At 40.2% G+C, this 19,290-nt stretch overlaps 1 protein-coding gene and 1 pseudogene across 1 annotated transcript in view; one reads left to right on the top strand and one right to left on the bottom strand.

The window, feature by feature from the left end:
• LOC131747598 (DNA methyltransferase 1-associated protein 1 pseudogene) overlaps window positions 1–19,290 on the top strand; it is a 110,889-nt pseudogene that overhangs the window by 86,486 nt on the left and 5,113 nt on the right.
• The window catches only part of SGCZ (sarcoglycan zeta), a 926,925-nt gene continuing 919,274 nt past the window's right edge, over window positions 11,640–19,290 (bottom strand). Inside the window, exon 9 of the transcript XR_010838464.1 lies at window positions 11,640–11,675. The gene's annotated coding sequence lies outside the window, so the exon portion shown is untranslated. The remainder of the gene's footprint in view (window positions 11,676–19,290) is intronic.

The following is a 19,290-nucleotide window of genomic DNA, read 5'->3' as shown; positions in this document are numbered from 1 at the left end:
ACTGTTGAATGGATAAATGAAATGAGTATATCCATACAATGGAAATATTATTCAACCATAAAAAAGAATAAAGTACTGATAAGTGCTGTGACGTGGATGAACCTTGAAAACATTATGCCAGATGAAAAAAGCCAGACTCAAAAGGCCACAGAGTGTATGAGTGCATTTTTATGAAATGTCCAGAAGAGGCAAATTCATAGAATCAGTAGCTTAGTAGTTTCCAGGGATGAGAGGACTAGACAGAGGGGGAATGTTTGCTAATGGATATGGCATTTATTTTGGGAGGGGGTTAATGAAAATGTTCTAGAATTCTATATTGATGATAGTTGAACAACTTTGTGAATATACCAAAATCCACTGAATTGTACACTTTAAAAGGGTAAATATCATGGTATTTAATGATATCTTAATAAAATAACACTATGAATATTATGGTATTTGAATTCTCTCTACACACACACATTAACACATGGGTTTGGTGAGCCTGCTGTTTGCCTAACCTCCCCCTTCTCTTCCCAAAATAGAAAGATATGTATAGGAGTGAGTAACGTTCAAAATAGTAATTATATTATAGAGAAAGCTGAGTTGAAGTTTATCAATTACATATGTGGGCACAATGAACTTCTACTCTTTACCCCTGAAGTAAATGGATTTACCCACATAGTCGTGTGGAGTTGTCATTAGGACACCTCCCTCAGAGATGCATTGTGGCAAAGCAGATTTTTGAGCATCCTCTCCGCAGTGGACTGAATAAAAGAGAAACATGGAAGCAGCTGAGCCAAGCCTACAGCGTTTCTTGCAAATGCACCAATTACATGAGAAGCTAGAGAGAGGCAAAATTGTTAACTCTTGCTCAGTTCTTTCTCATATACACATGAATTCAAAGAAACTGAGTGCCTTATGAACACATGAAGAAGAACAGATTTGAGAGGATCATGAGTTCAGTTTGGGGCATTTGGGATTTTGTGACCGTGAAACTTGTCAAGTGAATGTGTTGGTAGAAGGATGAGTATATGACTGTTACGTTACAGCCCCATATGACTCTGGACTCTTAGAAAATCTGCCTCAAGAAATGACAGGGAAGGCTAAGAATGAGTCTCATACGAGGTGTCTTTTCCAGCCCACCGAGATAGGTTCATAGCAGCCGTGAAAGTGGTTTAACTGAAACAGCAGTCCTCTGCTTAAAAGGATGGATAGTTTATGTTCAAAAGTGAACATTCATGGTGATGTCTGCTTTCAGTTTTAATAGCTCTTATTCCATGAAGTTTATTTTTTTCCTAACATTTACAGTTTTCGATATGGAGACCTGTAATTTTTTGGTTTTGATTTTAGCAGTGAGAAGAATCCTACTACATAAATCTACTGGTTTGGGATTGAGAACAAACATTAAAAGTCATGATGCCTAAATATTTTTCCTAAAAATGTCTATTCAAGCATTTGTAGAACAAAGTGACATCATTTTATTGCTTAAAAAGAGGAATAAATAAAAATCTTTTCCAATGTGGTCTGCCATTTCTGGATATTATACTGAATGGATTGTTTAATTATGATAAGCTAAATAATCCAAAAGCTTCCACACACTGAGAAACTTAACGGTTTGTGAAAGAAAGGTGTCCTGGGAGCTGATATAAAAATGTAGATATAAAAGCAAATAAACACCAGGCCCTCACGTTCATAAGAAAATTATCCAATCCATAATTTTATGAATTAATGTGGCAATTAGAAATCATAAGAGTGAAGATGGGATAATCGTTCCCCTAAACAGAAGCCGTATGTAAATATTTTAAACCTCATATAATAAAATCACATTGAAATTTAGAGAAACTGGGGCCTAAAAAGCGCTGCTTGCCTTAAGCAACTTGAGGTTTCCCCTGCTCTTCAATAGACTTCATTTACTATTTTTTCAGAATGTTAAGTGACTGCCAAGGCCAAAGGGAGGAGAGTTTAACAAACTATATTTCCAACTTCATTTACAACTAAATAAACTCATTAAACAGTATGTTACCCATTCTATATTTTAATTGCATTAAAATCAAACAATTTTAAGCTATTTTATCTTGCACAACAGATTCAAAGAACTTTAGAAGTAGAAATAACCGTATACGTCATCTAATATATTGATAATTCCTTCATTTTCTAGGTGAAAATGGTAAGGTCTAGAAATGTTAAAAAATTAGGTAAAAGTTATATTTTAACTAGGATTGGAGCCAGGACCCTTAATGGCTCCTGAGTCCAGCTTCAGAATTCCTTTTATAAAACCACATTGCCTCCAAAATTTTGTGGCAGATGTTTGAACCAATCAACACTCTATTTGAGAAAATGCCTGCTGAAACTGTAATTACAATTGCATTAGTCTGTAATCCGTTTGGGAGTAATTGATACTTAAAAAATATTTAATCTTCTAAGAATTTAGCATATATCTCCATTTGTTTATATCTTTCTTAATTTCATTCTTGAAGTTTTTAGTGGTTTTAATTTTTTTAATGTAAAGCCAAGTATCTTGTGTTAAGTTTATTTGTATGTACTTTATAAATTTATAAAATTTAATTTTATAAATTTAAAAAAACTACTGAAATAAGATATCCCTCATAGCCTCACTTCAACAACAAGAATTTGGCATCCTTCCACAGATGAAAATGTTTTTATGGGAGCTGTGGGTTCCAGGTAGGAGAAGGCAAAATCCTGGTGCAGTCCAGGAACAAAGAAAGTCATTTTGAGAAGACAGGTCTGTCCACAAGAGGCTGACTTGCTGATTGTGGTCTTGCCTATAGACCCAGAAACAGCTTTGTGTCCCTGGGGACTGGACTATAGCACTCTTTGGCTTTGGATATGTCACCAGCATCGTAGCCAGAAAACCTGGGAGGAGTCTTGCCCACCCATGCATCAGGTAATAGGCAGCAGACTGTGGTGCTAGCTTTGGACCCTGAAGTGGCCCATGGAGAGCCTCCAGCTCCTCTCAGTTATGGTCCAGTAGCCCCTGGAGAACACTGATCTAGACAGTCACCACGGATGAAGGCTTGTGCAAGTCTAGGAGTCCAGTGGAGAAATCCAGCACACCACTGGAGCAAAAAAGAAATCCCAAACTGGCAGCATTGGAGAGGGTAAGAGGAATGTTTAATTTTACCCACATCACCCCTCCACTGAAGTGGCACAAATCAGCATCACATTAAGGATATATTCATCTTTTCTTAATCTATGAGACTATGACATAAATCTTTAAAAATTTACTCTTTCAGTGAATATTTAATGAGCACCTATGTATATACCAGGTGAAATTCAAAGGATTTGTATATAGTAGTAAACAAAAGACACAAAAGTTCCTGTTCCTGTGGTACTAACATTCCAGCAAAATCACAGACTTAAATTATTAAATTATGTTAAAAGGAAACATGTATGGTGAAATTTGAAAAAGGAAAAGAGAGAATGTTTGGAAGCCTGGATTGAAAGTTGGGCATCGAGAAAGTCACCAATGACCTGGTGACATTATTGTAAAAACCTGAGGTGACTAAGTGTGAATAAGGAAAATTTGGGGAAAGAATATTTCAAACAGGGGGAACAGCAGATGTAAAAGCTTGGAGGCAGTCTTAGGTCTGCCATGTTCAAGGCTGGTGGACTTGGGATGGAAAGGGGGAGGAAGTGAAGAGTAATGAGATAAGAGAACAATTGCAGATTCCATAAGACCTTGTACAGCACCATGAGAAGTTCAGATTTTACTCTGTGTCAGATATAGTACTGTTACAAGGTTTTGAGCATATTGTAACTCACATGTTAACATGATCACTGAATACTTTTTGAGAATAGAACATCGGAATGAAAGGGTATAAACAAAGAGACCAAAGAGGCATTTGCACTAATCGAGGTAAAGGATGATGATGACTTGGTGGATGGATGTAGCAGTCAAGTTGGTAGGAACTGATTGGCCCACGTGAGGTTTTGAATTCTATCATGATGTGAATTTTGCATCAAATTATTCAGGAAAGTTAAATAATTTTCTGTTGTGTGTTCTTTATTGAGTAACCACATTTTTCTTCTCAGAACTCAGCATATGTTCCTAAATAATTCTCTGGTTTACATGTGTTGTAAGTAAAGAACATAGCTACCCTGGCCGATTATCTTTTATATGGATATACTGTGTGCATGTGTGTGTGTAGTTTCTCCTTGGACAGAATTCTTGTAAGCCTTTATTCTTAATAAAGTTTGAATTTTTAAGGATAAAACTAGACAATACTTTTTCTAAAAGTTGAATCATTTGGTCTGAAAACTCAAGACTTTTGTCAACTCGAAACACATTTTATCCTCCCGCATCTGTGGTTTTTATATGTATTTTGGAACTTTTGTATCTATCCTCCTTTCAAAAGACATTTTCCTCATATTTTTGGTGTTTTTTTTTTCAATTTTTGAATTTTATCTTTTTAATACAGCAGGTTCCTATTAGTTATCTATTTTATACATATTACTGTATATATGTCAATCCCAATCTCCCAATTCATCACACCACCACCACCCCTCCTCCACTTTCTCCTCTTGGTGTCCATAAGTTTGTTCTCTACATCTGTGTCTCTATTAGTGCCCTGAAAACTAGTGCAACTGTACCATTTTTCTAGGTTCCACATATATGCATTAAAGTATGATATTTGTTTTTCTCTTTCTGACTTACTTCACTCTGTATGACAGTCTCTAGATCCATCCATGTCTCTACAAATGACCCAATTTCGTTCCTTTTTATGGCTCAGTAATATTCCATTGTATATATGTACCACATCTTCTTTATCCATGCATCTGTGGATGAGCATTTAGGTTGCTTCCATGACCTGGCTGTTGTAAATAGTGCTGCAGTGAACATTGGGGTGCATGTGTCTTTTTGAATTATGGTTTTCTCTGGGTATATGCTCAGTAGTGGGATTGCTGGGTCATATGGTAATTCTGTTTTTAGTTCTTTAAGGAACCTCCATATTTTTCTCCACAGTAGCTGTATCAATTTACATTCCCACCAGCAGTGCAAGAGGGTTCCCTTTTCTCCACACCCTCTCCAGCATTTGTTGTTTGTAGATTTTCTGATGATGCCCATTCTAACTGCTGTGAGGTGATACCTCATTGTAGTTTTGACTTACATTTCTCTAATAATTAGTGATGTTGAGCAGCTTTTCATGTGCTTCTTGGCCATCTGTATGTCTTCTTTGGAGAAATGTCTGTTTAGGTCTTCTGCTCATTTTTTGATTGGGTTGTTTGTTTTTTTAACATTGAGCTGCACGAGCTGTTTATATATTTTGGAGATTACTCCTTTCTCCATTGATTCATTTGCAAAATATTTTCTCCTATTCTGAGGGTTGTCTTTTGGTCTTGTCTGTAGTTTCCTTTGCTTTGCAAAAGCTTTTAAGTATCATTAGGTCCCATTTGTTTATTTTTGTTTTTATTTCCATTACTCTAGGAGGTGGATAAAAAAATATCTTGCTGTGATTTATGTCAGAGAATTCTTCCTATGTTTTCTTCTAAGAGTTTTATAGTGTCCAGTCTTACATTTAGGTCTCTAAACCATTTTGAGTTTATTTCTGTGTATGGTGTTAGGGAGTGTTCTAATTTCATTCTTTTACATGTAGCTGTCCAGTTTTCCCAGCACCACTTTTTTTTTTTTTGCGGTACGCGGGTCTGTCACCGCTGTGGCCTCTCTCGTGGCAGAGCACAGGCTCCGGACGCGCAGGCTCAGCGGCCACAGCTCATGGGCCCAGCCGCTCTGCGGCATGTGGGATCCTCCTGGACCGGGGCACGAACGTGTGTCCCCTGCATCGGCAGGCGGACTCTCAACCACTGCGCCACCAGGGAAGCCCCCAGCACCACGTATTGAAGAGACTGTCTTTTCTCCATTGTATATCCTTGCCTCCTTTGTCATAGATTAGCTGACCATAGGTGCGTGGGTTTATCTCTCTGGGCTATCTATCCTGTTCCATTGATCTATATTTCTGTTTTTGTGCCAGTACTGTATTGTCTTGATTACTGTAGCTTTGTAGTTTAGTCTTAAGTCAAGGAGTCTGATTCCTCCAGCTCCGTTTTTTTTTCCCTCAAGACTGCTTTGGCTATTCGGGGTCTTTTGTTTCTCCATACAAACTTAAAGATTTTTTTGTTCTAGTTCTGTAAAAACTGCCATTGGTAATTTGATAAGGATTGCATTGAATCTGTAGATTGCTTTGGGTAGTATAGTCATTTTCACAATATTGATTCTTCCAATCCAAGAACATGGTATATCTCTCCATCTGTTTGTATCATCTTTAGTTTCTTTCATCAGTGTCTTATAATTTTCTGCATACAGGTCTTTTGTCTCCCTAGGTAGGTTTATTCCTAGGTATTTTATTCTTTTTGTTGCAGTGGTAAATGGGAGTGTTTCCTTAATTTCCCTTTCAGATTTTTCATTATTAGTGTATAGGAATGCAAGAGATTTCTGTGCATTAATTTTGTATCCTGCCACTTTACCAAATTGATTGACTCTAGTAGTTTTCTGGTGGTGTCTTTAGGATTCTCTATGTATAGAGTATCATGTCATCTGTAAACAGTGACAGTTTTACTTCTTTTCCAATTTATATTCTTTTATTTCTTTTTCTTCTGTAATTGCTGTGGCTAGGACTTCCAAAACTATGTTGAATAAGAGTGGTGAGAGAGGACATCCTTGTCTTGTTCCTGATCTTAGAGGAAATGCTTTCAGTTTTTCACCATTGAGAATGATGTTTGCTGTGGGTTTGGCATATATGGCCTTTATTATGTTGAGGTAAGTTCCCTCTATGCCCACTTTCTGGTGAGTTTTTATCATAAGTGGGTGTTGAATTTTGTCAACACTGTTTCTGCATCTGTTGAGATGATCATATGGTTTTTCTTCAGTTTGTTAATATGGTGTATCACATTGATTGATTTGTGTACACTGAAGAATCCTTGTATCCCTGCGATAAATTTCACTTGATCATGCAGTATGATCCTTTTAATGTGTTGTTGGGTTCTGTCTGCTAGTATTTTGTTGAGGATATTTGCATCTATATTCATCAGTGATATTGGTCTGTAATTTTCTTTTTTTGTAGTATCTTTGCCTGGTTTTGGTATCAGGGTGATAGTGGCCTCATAGAATGAGTTTGGGAGTGTTCCTTCCTCTGCAATTTTTTGGAAGAGTTTGAGGAGGATGAGTGTTAGCTCTTCTCTAAATATTTGATAGAATTCACCTGTGAAGCCACCTGGTCCTGGATTTTTGTTTGTTGGAACATTTTAAATCACAAATTCAATTTCATTACTTGTGATTGGTCTGTTCATATTTTCTATTTTTTCCTGGTTCAGCCTTAGAAGGTTATACGTTTCTAAGAATTTCTCCATTTCTTCCAGGTTGTCCATTTTATTGGCATAGAGTTGCTTGTAGTAGTCTCTTAAGATGCTTTGTATTTCTGCGGAGTCTGTTGTGACTTCTCCTTTTTCATTTCTAATTTTATTGATTTGAGTCCTCTCCCTCTTTTTCCTGATGAGCCTGGCTAATGATTTATCAATTTTGTTTATCTTCTCAAAGAACCAGCTTTTAGTTTGACTGATCTTTGCTATTGTTTTCTTTGTTTCTATTTCATTATTTCTGCTCTGATCTTTATGATTTTTCTCCTTCTACTCACTTTGGGTTTTGTTTGTTCTTCTTTCTCTAGTTACTTTAGGTGTAAGGTTAGATTTTTTATTTGAGATGTTTCTTTTTCCTTGAGGTAGGCTTGTATTGCTATAAACTTCCCTCTTAGAACTGCTTTTGCTGCATCCCATAGGTTTTGTATCAGCGTGTTTTCCTTGTCATTTGTCTCTAGGTATTTTTTTTATTTCCTCTTTGATTTCTTCACTTATCTCTTGGTTATTTAGTAACATGTTGTTTAGCCTCCATATGTTTGTGTGTTTTTTTCATTTTTTTCCTTGTAATTGATTTCTAATCTCATAGCGTTGTAGTCAGAAAAGATGCTTGATATTATTTCAGTTTTCTTAAATTTACTGAGGCTTGATTTGTTACCCAGGATGTGATCTATCCTGGAGAATGTGCCGTGCTCACTTGAGAAAAAAAGTGTAATTTGCGGTTTTTGTATGGAATGTCCTATAAATATCAATTAAATCTATCTGGTCTACTGTATCATTTAAAGCTTGTGTTCCTTATTAATTTTCTGTTTGGATGATCTGTCCATTGGTGTAAGTGAGGTGTTAAAGTCCCCCACTATTATTATGTTACTGTCGATTTCCTCTTTTATAGCTGTTAGCAGTTGCCTTATGTATTGAGGTGCCCCTAATTTGGGTGCATATATACTTAAAATTGTTATATCTTCTTTTTTTTTTTCTTTTTTTCTTTTTCATTTTTGCAGTACATGGGCCTCTCACTGTTGTGGCCTCTCCCATTGTGGAGCACAGGCTCAGGACACTCAGGCCCAGTGGCCATGGCTCACGGGCCCAGCCGCTCCGCGGCATGTGGGATCCTCCCGGACCGGGGCACGAACCCGTGTCCCCTGCATCGGCAGGGGGACTCTCAACCACTGCGCCACCAGGGAAGCCCTACTTTTAGCTTTTTGAGGAACTTGTATGGTTTTTTGAGGAATTGTATGGTTTCCTTTGAATTTACTAATATGTCAGCTGTACTTCTCACTAAATTTGATATAGAGATCCTTCCAATAAACTCTCCCTATTCCCCGAGGTCAGTATTTCTCACACAACAGAATAAATGCATGAAGAATAGCAAGGATGTTTTAGTTTGTCTAATTGAACTTTTCCTTAAACACAGCACATTCTGTTTATGACAACTTGTACTAAGTTACATTCAACACAGTTGAAAAATGTAAATATAGTGGAAATGGCAGTTTGAACAACCGGCATTGTTAGAATACGTAGCCCTTCCCCTTGGTGATGCTTAAGACCTCTGTAGGTTGCATAAAATAGAAAATAACTGTAAGAATCCTGATGTGACTGATGTAAAATAACATTTAGTTTCCACAGAGAAGCCTTTCTTCAAAAACTCTGTTAAGGTTAAACATCTTTCAAAAATTCAACAAAGAACATAGCATGAATATAGACTCTTAGTAACACCTCTTAAAGGGAAAAATGAGAAGAATATTTTACACCAGAGCAGTGAGAGGAGAAACTGAGTGTGATTAAAAACTGATGTGAAAACTCTTCTGTTGGTGCCAACAGTGATTTCACACTCCTGTGTTAGCTGCCAGTTCTATTTTAAATTATTGGGCCTCTGCTGTTACAGAAATAGATGGGATGTATCATGAATACTGCAGTCTTACTTGTGGTTGGGAGTTGACATATCCATGGTACATTCTACCTCTGAATGATACTAGAAATTGTCCTTGAGGTGGAGATGAATAAGTAAGTGAGATGTTGGCAAAAACAGGGCTAAAGTATGATTATTGCAAGAAAAAAAAAGAAATTGGGATACTTTGAACTATTTTGGAACACTTGCTAAATATAGAAATCTTGATATTTTCTTTAGAATTCCCTAAAAAATTAACAGTTAAAATTAACTAGTCTTCTTGGCACATTCTATGGAAATTTGTATTCCTATCGATCATAGAGAAGACATTAGGAAATAAACTGGTCAAATACCATTTTCCTATAATATTAAAAATATCAGACATGTTGTCTCTGTTTATCTTTTTATACATATATATATATGTATGTATGTATATATGTAAAGTGATATAAAAATATCTGGAAAAATAAGAAACATCTCATAACTCCAGTGTGGAAGCAGCTGGGATTGGGGTGGCACAAATAAATAATAAGGATATTTGATCTTTAATCATATAGTTCTAAATTGTTTGCATTTTTATAATGCATATATGTTTGTATATTATGTAGTTTTTAAGATGAAGTTGCTCAGCTATAAACATGTATTACCTCTTGTGCAGTAGGAAGGATGACTCTGAGGAATATATGGTTCCATTTTATTATTTTTATTTTTAAAAATATTTATTTATTTATTTGGCTGTGCCAGGTCTTCTTTGCTGCATGCGGGCTTTTTAGCTGCGGCACGCGGGATCTCGTTCCCTGACCAGGGATCGAACCTGGGCCCCCTGCACTGGGAGTGCAGAGTCTTAACCACTGGACTGCCAGGGAAGTCCCAAAGATGCTTCAATATTAATTACAGCTATCAATGTAATTTACTTAGAATAAGTAAAAGATCATCTTAATAGAGAACAATCATTTATTAATTTAAGTATCTGCTTTAGAATGATTAGGATTTCTCCAGGAAACAAACTCTGAGCAGCAGACCTGTGAGCAGGAGCTTACTGAGGAGTCCTTCCAAATACGCACGCTAAGTGCGCGCAAGAGTCAGGACCGGGCAGAGGAAGCGGCTGAATTGCGGGGTAGTTGTAGGACTCCACTGCTGCCCCTCCGGGAAGCTCTGAGAGTCAAGGGTCCCGGTTTGTAGGGCGACATTCAGCAGTCGTAAATGATGAGTTGGCTGCAATCGTTCCTGGAGAGGGCATTAGCTGTTTGCCATCACCCGGTACTCCAGCAGCTGAGGAAATAATTGGTTTAGTTCTAAAGGTGGCACCTGGGAGGTGCACCCTAGCTTCCACTACTTTCCAAGCCCCTTTTCACTCATATAGTGAGTTCATCTTATCTGGGAACAGCTCTTTGGGATAATGGTTGGTCTCTTCCTTTGGGGAAACTAAGAAGAGGAAGGTTAGTTAGTAAGACAAACTACAATCACTACTCCAACTGGTCTCCAGGGTCGGTGTCTTCCTGAGGTCCCAGAATGGATTCCAGCTGCCAGAAGTTTGGGCGTTTGGCAGTGGCACTCGTAGTGAGCGCCGTGGTGAGCGAGCTGGCGCTGTTGAGCCCATGCCTGGCCTCCGGCTGTGTCACTACACTGCGGCCACTCCGTTGAAGAGCGATTTGCCGACACCGGCCACGCCTGATGGCAGAGGCTGGCTGACTTCGGTTGGCCGAGTTGTTTTGTCTGTTGAATTATTAAATGCTTCTGTGGTGGTGGACGCTCACTGCTGAGTGTTCACATGCAATAACAGGACCTTCACCCTCTGTGCTTAGCCTTATAAGTCTATTTACCTGTCAGTTGTGCAGTTCATATAGTTCTGTCTCGTCACAGACTAGGGTTGAAAGGAATGGAGAATATATTGCAAGGGGCAAATGAAAGACATCCAGCGCAATTCATCCCTTTTTCTTTTGGCATCCACCTTAAACATTTCTCCAGAGAAAAACGTATGTTCTTAATACGAAGGACACAGAAAGTTCTGAAAGTTACATGGAATGTGAAATACTAGCTACTACCAGAAATAGGAAAGAAAAGAAAAACTGACCATGAACATGGATACTGTCATCCTCATTTCACTGCTAGTCATGAGGTCTAAGCTGGAAATCACAGGTGCCTTCTTGTACCATAATTTATGCGCCCCTAACCTTTGGCTACACCCCGCTGAATGGCATTATCTGGCGGAGTTACCCAGTTCTTGACGCCTACAGGGTCTGAGCTGTGCTTGTCCTCCCGCACTTTCCCGCTGACCTGAACCGTGAATCAGGCCAGTCCTGGGGGGAGCCTCCATGAGTCACCAATCACTTGTGTTCTGGAGATTGTGTCCCTTCTCCGCTGTGTTGTAGCAGGACATTTTTTCCTTGGAAATCAGGATCAGCTACTTCAGGTAACACCATTATCCCCTCTCTGCCTGTGAGAGCAAAAGAAGTATGAGTGAACACAAACTATCGGAGTGCAGTCTCAACTTCCGATTTAGTGAAATCATGATGAGGTGTCCCGGTGGAAGTATTCCTTTTGTGAGTACAGAAGTCTCAATACCCAGAGAGCCCATACTAATGGAGACGGGGAGCTAAAATCCTTCCAGTGGGTAATGATTTTAATAGTGAGAGAAATCACTCCCAGTTCTACTTGTTGGCTCTTAAACACATGCCTCCCATCTATGGCAGATACCTATGCAGCATATAGTGCCCACTGATTTGAGGCTTATAGCAGTACATCTTTTTGATTGATAGCCCCCTCTTGTGGACTGTTGAATATGCTTTCAACCATGTTATGGTGATGAAAGATGTGCTAAGACCTATGAATTCTCTGTGCCATCTCTGCATTGCTGTAACATGTATCTCTTGATCAAAGGGTACTTGGTATGGAATACCGTGGCAGTTGATAAGGCATTCTGTAATTCCATGTATGGTAGTCCTAGAAGAGGAATTGTGGATAGAGAGGAATATATTTCTGAATATATGTCTGCTTCTGTGTGTATGTACAGGGTGAGGTGGAATCGTTGCCTCTTGTTTTGTGGAAATTTGCATTATTGTCACAAATACCGGCTCTTTTCCTTGTAAGAGGATTATATCCCAGTGCTCTTTGCTTTTGTGGTTTTTCCATTTGCCTTGTAAATGGTATATGGAGTATATCTTCCCGCTCCCATTGCTGAGGTTAGTCTTGTGAACTGTTTCGGTCAAAAGAAAATGAGTGGATGTGATTTATGGCATTTGCACACAGAGAATAGAGACTTTTAATGAATTATGTCACTGATTTGTTTCAGCCTCTTCTGAGTTTGCCCTCTGTCACAGTAGCAGGATATTCCCAATTGGAGTTGTTCCTTCACCGTGGGTCCCAGATTAGAACAACGAGATAGAAGCCAAATGGAGCAGATCCACAGCCAACACAAGTAACACAAACAAGAAATAGTTTTTGCTATTACTAGTACTTTAAGCCCCTGGTAGATTGAGATTGATTTTTACTGTAACAGAATCTATCTAATACACGTGATATAAGGGATCAAAGCTAATCATTGTGTCACCAGGTGGCCAGTTAGTACCCCCAGGGAATGAAACTTCATTGGGAGTGAAACATTGGCATTTACTTTTGGCAGGTTGAGCATAATAGCAGTAGCCAAATAAACCTGGGAGAGGAAATAGCTCTTGTTCAATCCATGCGTAGTCCTCATCCCCCTGACAGTATCCACTTTGTGAACAGGCCCCTTGAGAAAGCAGCTGGATGGCTGACAGGCACACGGTAGCCCACAGGCTCCGTATCATTCGTAGTGCAGTCCACTGGTAGGCATTTACAGGCGTCAGAAATATTTTTACACTTTGCTTGTTGCGAGAGGTCCACACCTCAGCTCCAAAATTCTTGTTGCTAGTCTTCTAATTTTGTTCTTTCCAAGTCGCTCGTTAGCCAGCTGACCCATTAGCCATTGCCCATGAATCAGCACAGATCTGTATCCCGTCCTCTCTCCTTGTATATGAAGTGATGTTCCCCCACGCTGCAGAAGTCTGCGGACTAGAGGGACATCCCTGCTCTGTGGCCTCCTAAGGACATTCCTCATGTGATCATAATGCAGCACCTGTCCCATTCTGGTGATTTCTTGAATATGACGCATATTACTCTAAGCAAATCCATACATTTCTCTGTCAGATGGTCATAAACAGGGTGATAAGCTTGCGGTTTGCTCAGGACACTCTTGACTTATACCCGCTGTCCCATCTTAATTATTACTAGTGCCACTTTTTGCTCTTAAAAGTGTCCTCGTTTGGTTGTTAGCTGTGTATGGTCACATAAATCATAGATGTCGTTTGGGAGAGAGAGGTGGTCAAGCAGTGAAAACACGTGCAGCTCAGCCTGATTCTTCTGCAGCTTGTCTGTACGTTCCAGACCTGTTCAGGTCCAGCCTCGTAAACCCCTTTTCCATCACACAGCGGGCCGCTGCTGCACTCCTCCAGCTCTGTGACTCAGTCGGTCAGCCACACCCTGTGAATGAGGAGCAGATAGGGATGCGTGATTACCTGTGACCCCATAGGGCCCAATATTTTGTCTCTACAAGGGACCAGTACCAGATCACAGGGTGCTTTTTGAATGGAGAGTTAGTTACTGGAAGGGCCAGGACTTACTCTCTAACTGTAGGGGTCTGTGCTGATTCTCCCGTTGAGGCTTTCCAAGGGCTCCTTAGAGCATCTCTGTCTGCGATAAACACTTCTGATACTATCAGCTCTGCTGACTGAATCTAAATTGCAGGGCATCTTTTCCCCACTGCAGAGGCTTTTCTTATTGTAGGTACATTCAAAAGTGGCAGATTTATGGGTTATCCAGTAATGGGCTAGAGAAGCACACATAAATATGATAGTCGCTGTCTCAAAATCCAGAGAGTCCCAACAACCATTGAGCTGCTTTCTCATCGTGGGCAGTGTCAGGTGTAGCAACTTGCTTTCACTTTAAAGAGGGTATTCTGAGATATTTTCTATGCTAAGGAAACACCATGGAAACTTCCCTGAGGTGGCGAATCCCTGAAATTTTGCAAGATTTAGCTGTATCTTACTATAGCATTCTGAAGGCTTATTAATTTCTCACCATCAGATTCAATTAGAATACTGTCATCAGTATAGAATAAGAGTAATGAGATACCAGCATACGCAAGAGATCTTTCAACTTTATGACACAGCCCTAAGTCAGAGGAGTAAGGGTATACAGATACCATTGCTGCTGAAGGTAAAAATGCTTCAGGTTAATTTTTTAATAGGAATGGGAATGCACACAAGAGACTGTGTTGATTGACCAGAGTAAAGGCACTGACTTCAGCAACTGAACTGTGATTGTCATCACCACTGATTAATTTTGTGATAATCTGTAGTTTTTCTCTATGAGCTCATTCTCCTCTTCACTGGTTAACAGGCAATTAATGAGGATGTGGTAGGCATTGCTATCCCTACCTATTTGAAATATGTGTAGCTGGTAATAGTCTCTGCAAATGTCCCAGATTGACGTGGCTTTTTATTTACCCTCTTGGCAGGAGTGGGACTATCCAAGGGCTTTCACTTGGCCTTTTCTGTCATAATAACCTTCACTGTACAGATCATAGAACCTGTGTTAAGTATTCTGCCAGTAACTAAGTATATCTATCCCCACTAAATGGCCAGATATTGGGAAAATAATCACAAGATGTGTCTGCCATAAGTTCCCTACTGCACTTGAATCAGGTTTCTCTACTAGCCCTAGAATTTTCCACTTTAATACAAAAAACATTTCTAGGCCACCAATGTGTTTCACTCCTGGTAACTTCATGATCAGTTAACCACTGGCACAGACCTCTGTCTCTCAAAAATAAGATTATCACCCAACTCAGTGGCTTATTATCCTCGATGCACTCACATGATCTATGACAAATCAACACTGCCACCTGACCTGTGCACCCCTAGGATCCTGTTATCCCTGCTGAGATGATGGAGTCCAGTTTTATTGCAGAATCCCTCATTGTTGGCTCTGGCTTACTGGAAACAACCACTACAGGGCTTTACATGGTGGTGCCCCTCTCACCACACGTTTCTTAACAGTGTAACAGACGGAATCTCCTTTGGGCAATTGCAGAGAAGATTTTTATAGGTAGATGGGCATTTTATACGTAACAGAGTCAATCTAACATTCACTGTGAACCGATGAGGTTCTGGTATTTGATCCCTAATGACTGTAGGCTACTGTTGAGTTCAACTGTCAGTTAGCCAAGATACTGAGAGAGGATGGCAAGGTAGGTTCAGGGGAATTTGGAAGTTGAAAGGTCTCCTGCTAACACCATTCCCAGGCACTCAGTTCAGCACTGTAAGTCCGTCAGTAGATTCATCGCAGTCAGTGTTCATAGTTTATCCTTTCTGGCTTAATACCTAGGGTCCACTCATAAAGTGTTTCCCACACTGCTGTCAGTGGAAATTAGTGACATCCTATCCCGTACTTAGAGTATAAACCGCCGCCTCTTGAGGCATGCCATGAACTTTCCAGTCTAGTCTGTGAATATCTATCTAACTTTTCATGGACCTGAAGGCAAAAAAGGTGAGGTGGGGGTATGCCCTGAGAGACGTGACTCAGCAACCTCTTCTGAGCAAATAGCATGAGAACCATTTTAACCTATAATGTATTAACAGAAAACATACGGTATATTAACAGAAAATTTGAGGCATAGTGAGACCCAGAGATCAGGAAATGACCCCATCGTTCCAGGAGGAGGGGCATGCTGCGCTGGGGGGGTCCGTGTGGGGGAGACCCGGGGTCAGAGGGAGGCAGGGGACCGCGGGCAGGAGCTGTCGCTGCGGGCTCTGTGGGCGGGGAGAAAGGGTCAGGAAGGGTGAGCAGGCTTAGATTGGCTAGTTAGAATCATTTCAGTGGGCTCTGGGGCATAGGGACGATCTTTAGTTTTCTGGTACCTGGATCTGGAGTATGTTACCGACCAGGGTCCTTGGCCTCCTTAATCAATAGAAATCGATCAGAGGCCAGACAAGAAATCCAGGCCGGGCTTTACTGGGGCCCCTGCTGCAGGGGTGGGGGCGAGAACAAGCAGCAGGTGCCCTTGCTCTCTCTCTCCCCGCTCCCTGAGGGGCTGCCAGCTGGTTCCTTACGTGGGGGAGGGCAGGGCTGTGTCCAGGGGTCCAGCCGGATGGGGGCCTGGGGGGCCTGCCCACCCCTTGGTGGCAGCGTGTGCAGGGGGCGCAGTGCCCTGGCTTCTGCTTCCAGCTCCTCGGAAGTGACAGCTGGGGCTTTGGCTCTTTTTGTATCTTCTGTCCAGCATTTGCCCCAAGTATTCATGCGCGTAGTTGTTTTTAGCCCCTTGTAGTTTCTCTGTATTTTGTAGCTTGAGGAGAGGTGTGTCCAGGTGCAAGCACTGCTGCACTGCAGCCAAGGGTCCCAGGTCCCAGGTCCCAGGCCTCTCAATTAGGGAAGGTGGATAGCGGCCCAGGTTAGCGGTGTGGCCTTTGGGTCAGTTGGTTTGTGTTTGAAAAGCACACTCCTGTTTGAGTTGTTTATTGTTTCTAGGAACTGGCTAGCTCTGGGAGGGCAGTCACTCCAGGGTCAGCAAGATGCCAGATGTCAAGGCATCAGGATATAGAAAATAAAAGGATCACCATCACATTTTTTTCTTCCTGCAGAGGTTTAATGTATATTTGCTGCAGCTATAGGAGATGAGAGCCTCTTTACAATGGCCCTAAAGGTTTTCTGATTTGTTTTCTCAGTTCTTAGTTGGACATTCAAGGACTCCAGTTTGTCCTTTGCACTATTTATGCTTTCTAGGCTAGTGAGAGAAAGCCAACTGACTCCAGTCTTTATAATCATGATTGTTACCATAGTTACCAAGTACGTTAGCCACTTGACCTCCATCCGCACAACATCCCTCATCCGACGCTACCAGTGGGGATAATCTGAGTTATTATGAGACCACCACATGCTACAGAATTAGTATTGGTCCATTACCCCCAGCAAAGAGGTTATTTCTTCTCTTCTCAAACATACAAGCTCAATCATAGAATCTTATTTTGATAACGATTCTACAACCCTAAATGGTGGAAAACCCAGTTTCCTAAAGCTACTCCAAAAGCCAATTACTGTTAGTCAGTGTCCCAGCTGGAAAAAGATGGAACATTCACAGTGGGTAACTAAGGGAAGTTTAATAAATGGATGTTGTGCCAAAGCAGCGTGGGCGGCGTATAAAGAAACCGTCGAGGGATGTTGCAGTGCCCTGAAGCTGGCAAAAGTGGCTAGCCTCCAATATCACTAACTAAAACGGCAGGCAGGGAAAGCAGTTATCTAGACCCAGGGTGGGAAGATGCATTGTGCGGACCCTCTGACGAGACTGGTCTCCCTATTGGAGTAAGGCAGCTGTCTGACAGCGGCCCTGAAGCAAGGGGGTCTGTAAGATAAAAACAGAACCTCAACTCCTTTTTCTCCTCTCATTTCCTGCCAGAACTTCCCAGTGGCTGAACTCAAACAGAAGCCTCAGAAGGTAAGAGCACGAAGGCCCAGTTCACGTAAGTCAGCTTCCAGTGATCCAGGAAGAAAAGTCTAGAGGGTGGATCTGGCAGGGCAAACACAAGATAGCCAGCCCTGGGACCCGCACAAGAGGAGAAAAGCTAGAGCTAGTTCCAACATCTTGATCTTTTTCTTCTAAGCCCCTAATGGATTCCTTCCTCTTTCCGTAGATGCGATGGTGTTAAACATTAGTTGTTGACTTGGTTCTTTTCTATCTAAGTTAGTCAATTCTTCTTCCATCCCTAAGCATCTTCCAGGTCAGAGGGCAGATGTTTTTTCGAAGGTTAGGAATGAACATTTTCCTCTCTTTCCTACTTTTCTGTATAAGATACGTAATGATCTGCATTTCTAAAACAATAGTAATATGCAAGAAGCATTCCTCCCTTAACATAAATGCTTCATTTTGACCTAAATATATGAAGATGAAAAAGGAAAAATGTAATCAGGTTGAAAGGTTACAGTGGCATTTTCTGCCCAGAAAATAATTTCATATTCTGTGATCAGATGCAGGCTTTATATCTTCTTAGCTTTATTGACTAGGTAATTTAAAAAAATTCTGAATCTCAGTTTCTCCATAATTAAAATGAGGGCTATAATACCTAACGTGAACAAAAACTGTTATTATTGGAGATAAAACAGATAATGCTCCTGGCACAGTTTCTGGTACATATTAGGCACTGAGTAATTGGAAAGGATTATCAATAGTATCAGACATAGAAGTAAAAGAGAAAATATTGATTTAGGTGTCCAAAAGATGAATGAAAATCCTTGAAGAAATTTAGAAATTCTCAAAATAGCTTTGATAACTCTTAGAATCCTAACAAAATAGATTTATTTGTATACCTGCATTCTGATTGGAAATGTGTAGCCACCGGCCATGTATGTGTACTGAGACACTCTTTTCTTTCTTTTTTCTTTTTAAAAATTAGAAGCATCCACACAAATTTCCATAAAGGAATTAAACCCCTGTGAGCCAAACAGTTGAGAAATGTGTGTGGTCCAATATATCGGCCACTTTGGGCCTTAACAAAGTGAATTGAAAAAAACAAAAAAACCCAATGATTAATGGGAAACGAAGATACAGGCTGGACTGCATTTATTACAAAGCAGGGATACCGTTAGATTAAAGCCGTTTTACATTTTGAATTTCAGCAGTCCCTAAAATCAGCTTATATGCAAAGCTGCTTATGCTAAAATGAGCTTAATTTCTGGTTGTAAACAGTTCTGCTGAACATAGAATTTCAGGCTTCGTGAGGATCCCTTGTTCAATTCAGATTAGCTTAGGAAAATCTTTAGTTATATTAAAACCTTATATGGTGAATTTATTCCTTCAAACTTATACCAACAGTTTTCTAGTGCATTTTTGCCTACTGGTATAATTTTTCCACCAGCATACTAGAATGTTAAGGTAAGGAGCTAGTTATTTAATGGGCAAAATACATTCGTTCTGCTCTGGTGTATATTTTTACTATTTGAAGTGAGTACATTTATAATATTTCTCTGTTACTTTTATTTAG

Source organism: Kogia breviceps, chromosome 20 (genome assembly GCF_026419965.1).
Source record: "Kogia breviceps isolate mKogBre1 chromosome 20, mKogBre1 haplotype 1, whole genome shotgun sequence".
Classification (NCBI taxonomy): domain Eukaryota; kingdom Metazoa; phylum Chordata; class Mammalia; order Artiodactyla; family Physeteridae; genus Kogia; species Kogia breviceps.
Note: the sequence above shows the minus strand (reverse complement) of the source record. Positions and strands in the feature narration are given on the sequence as shown.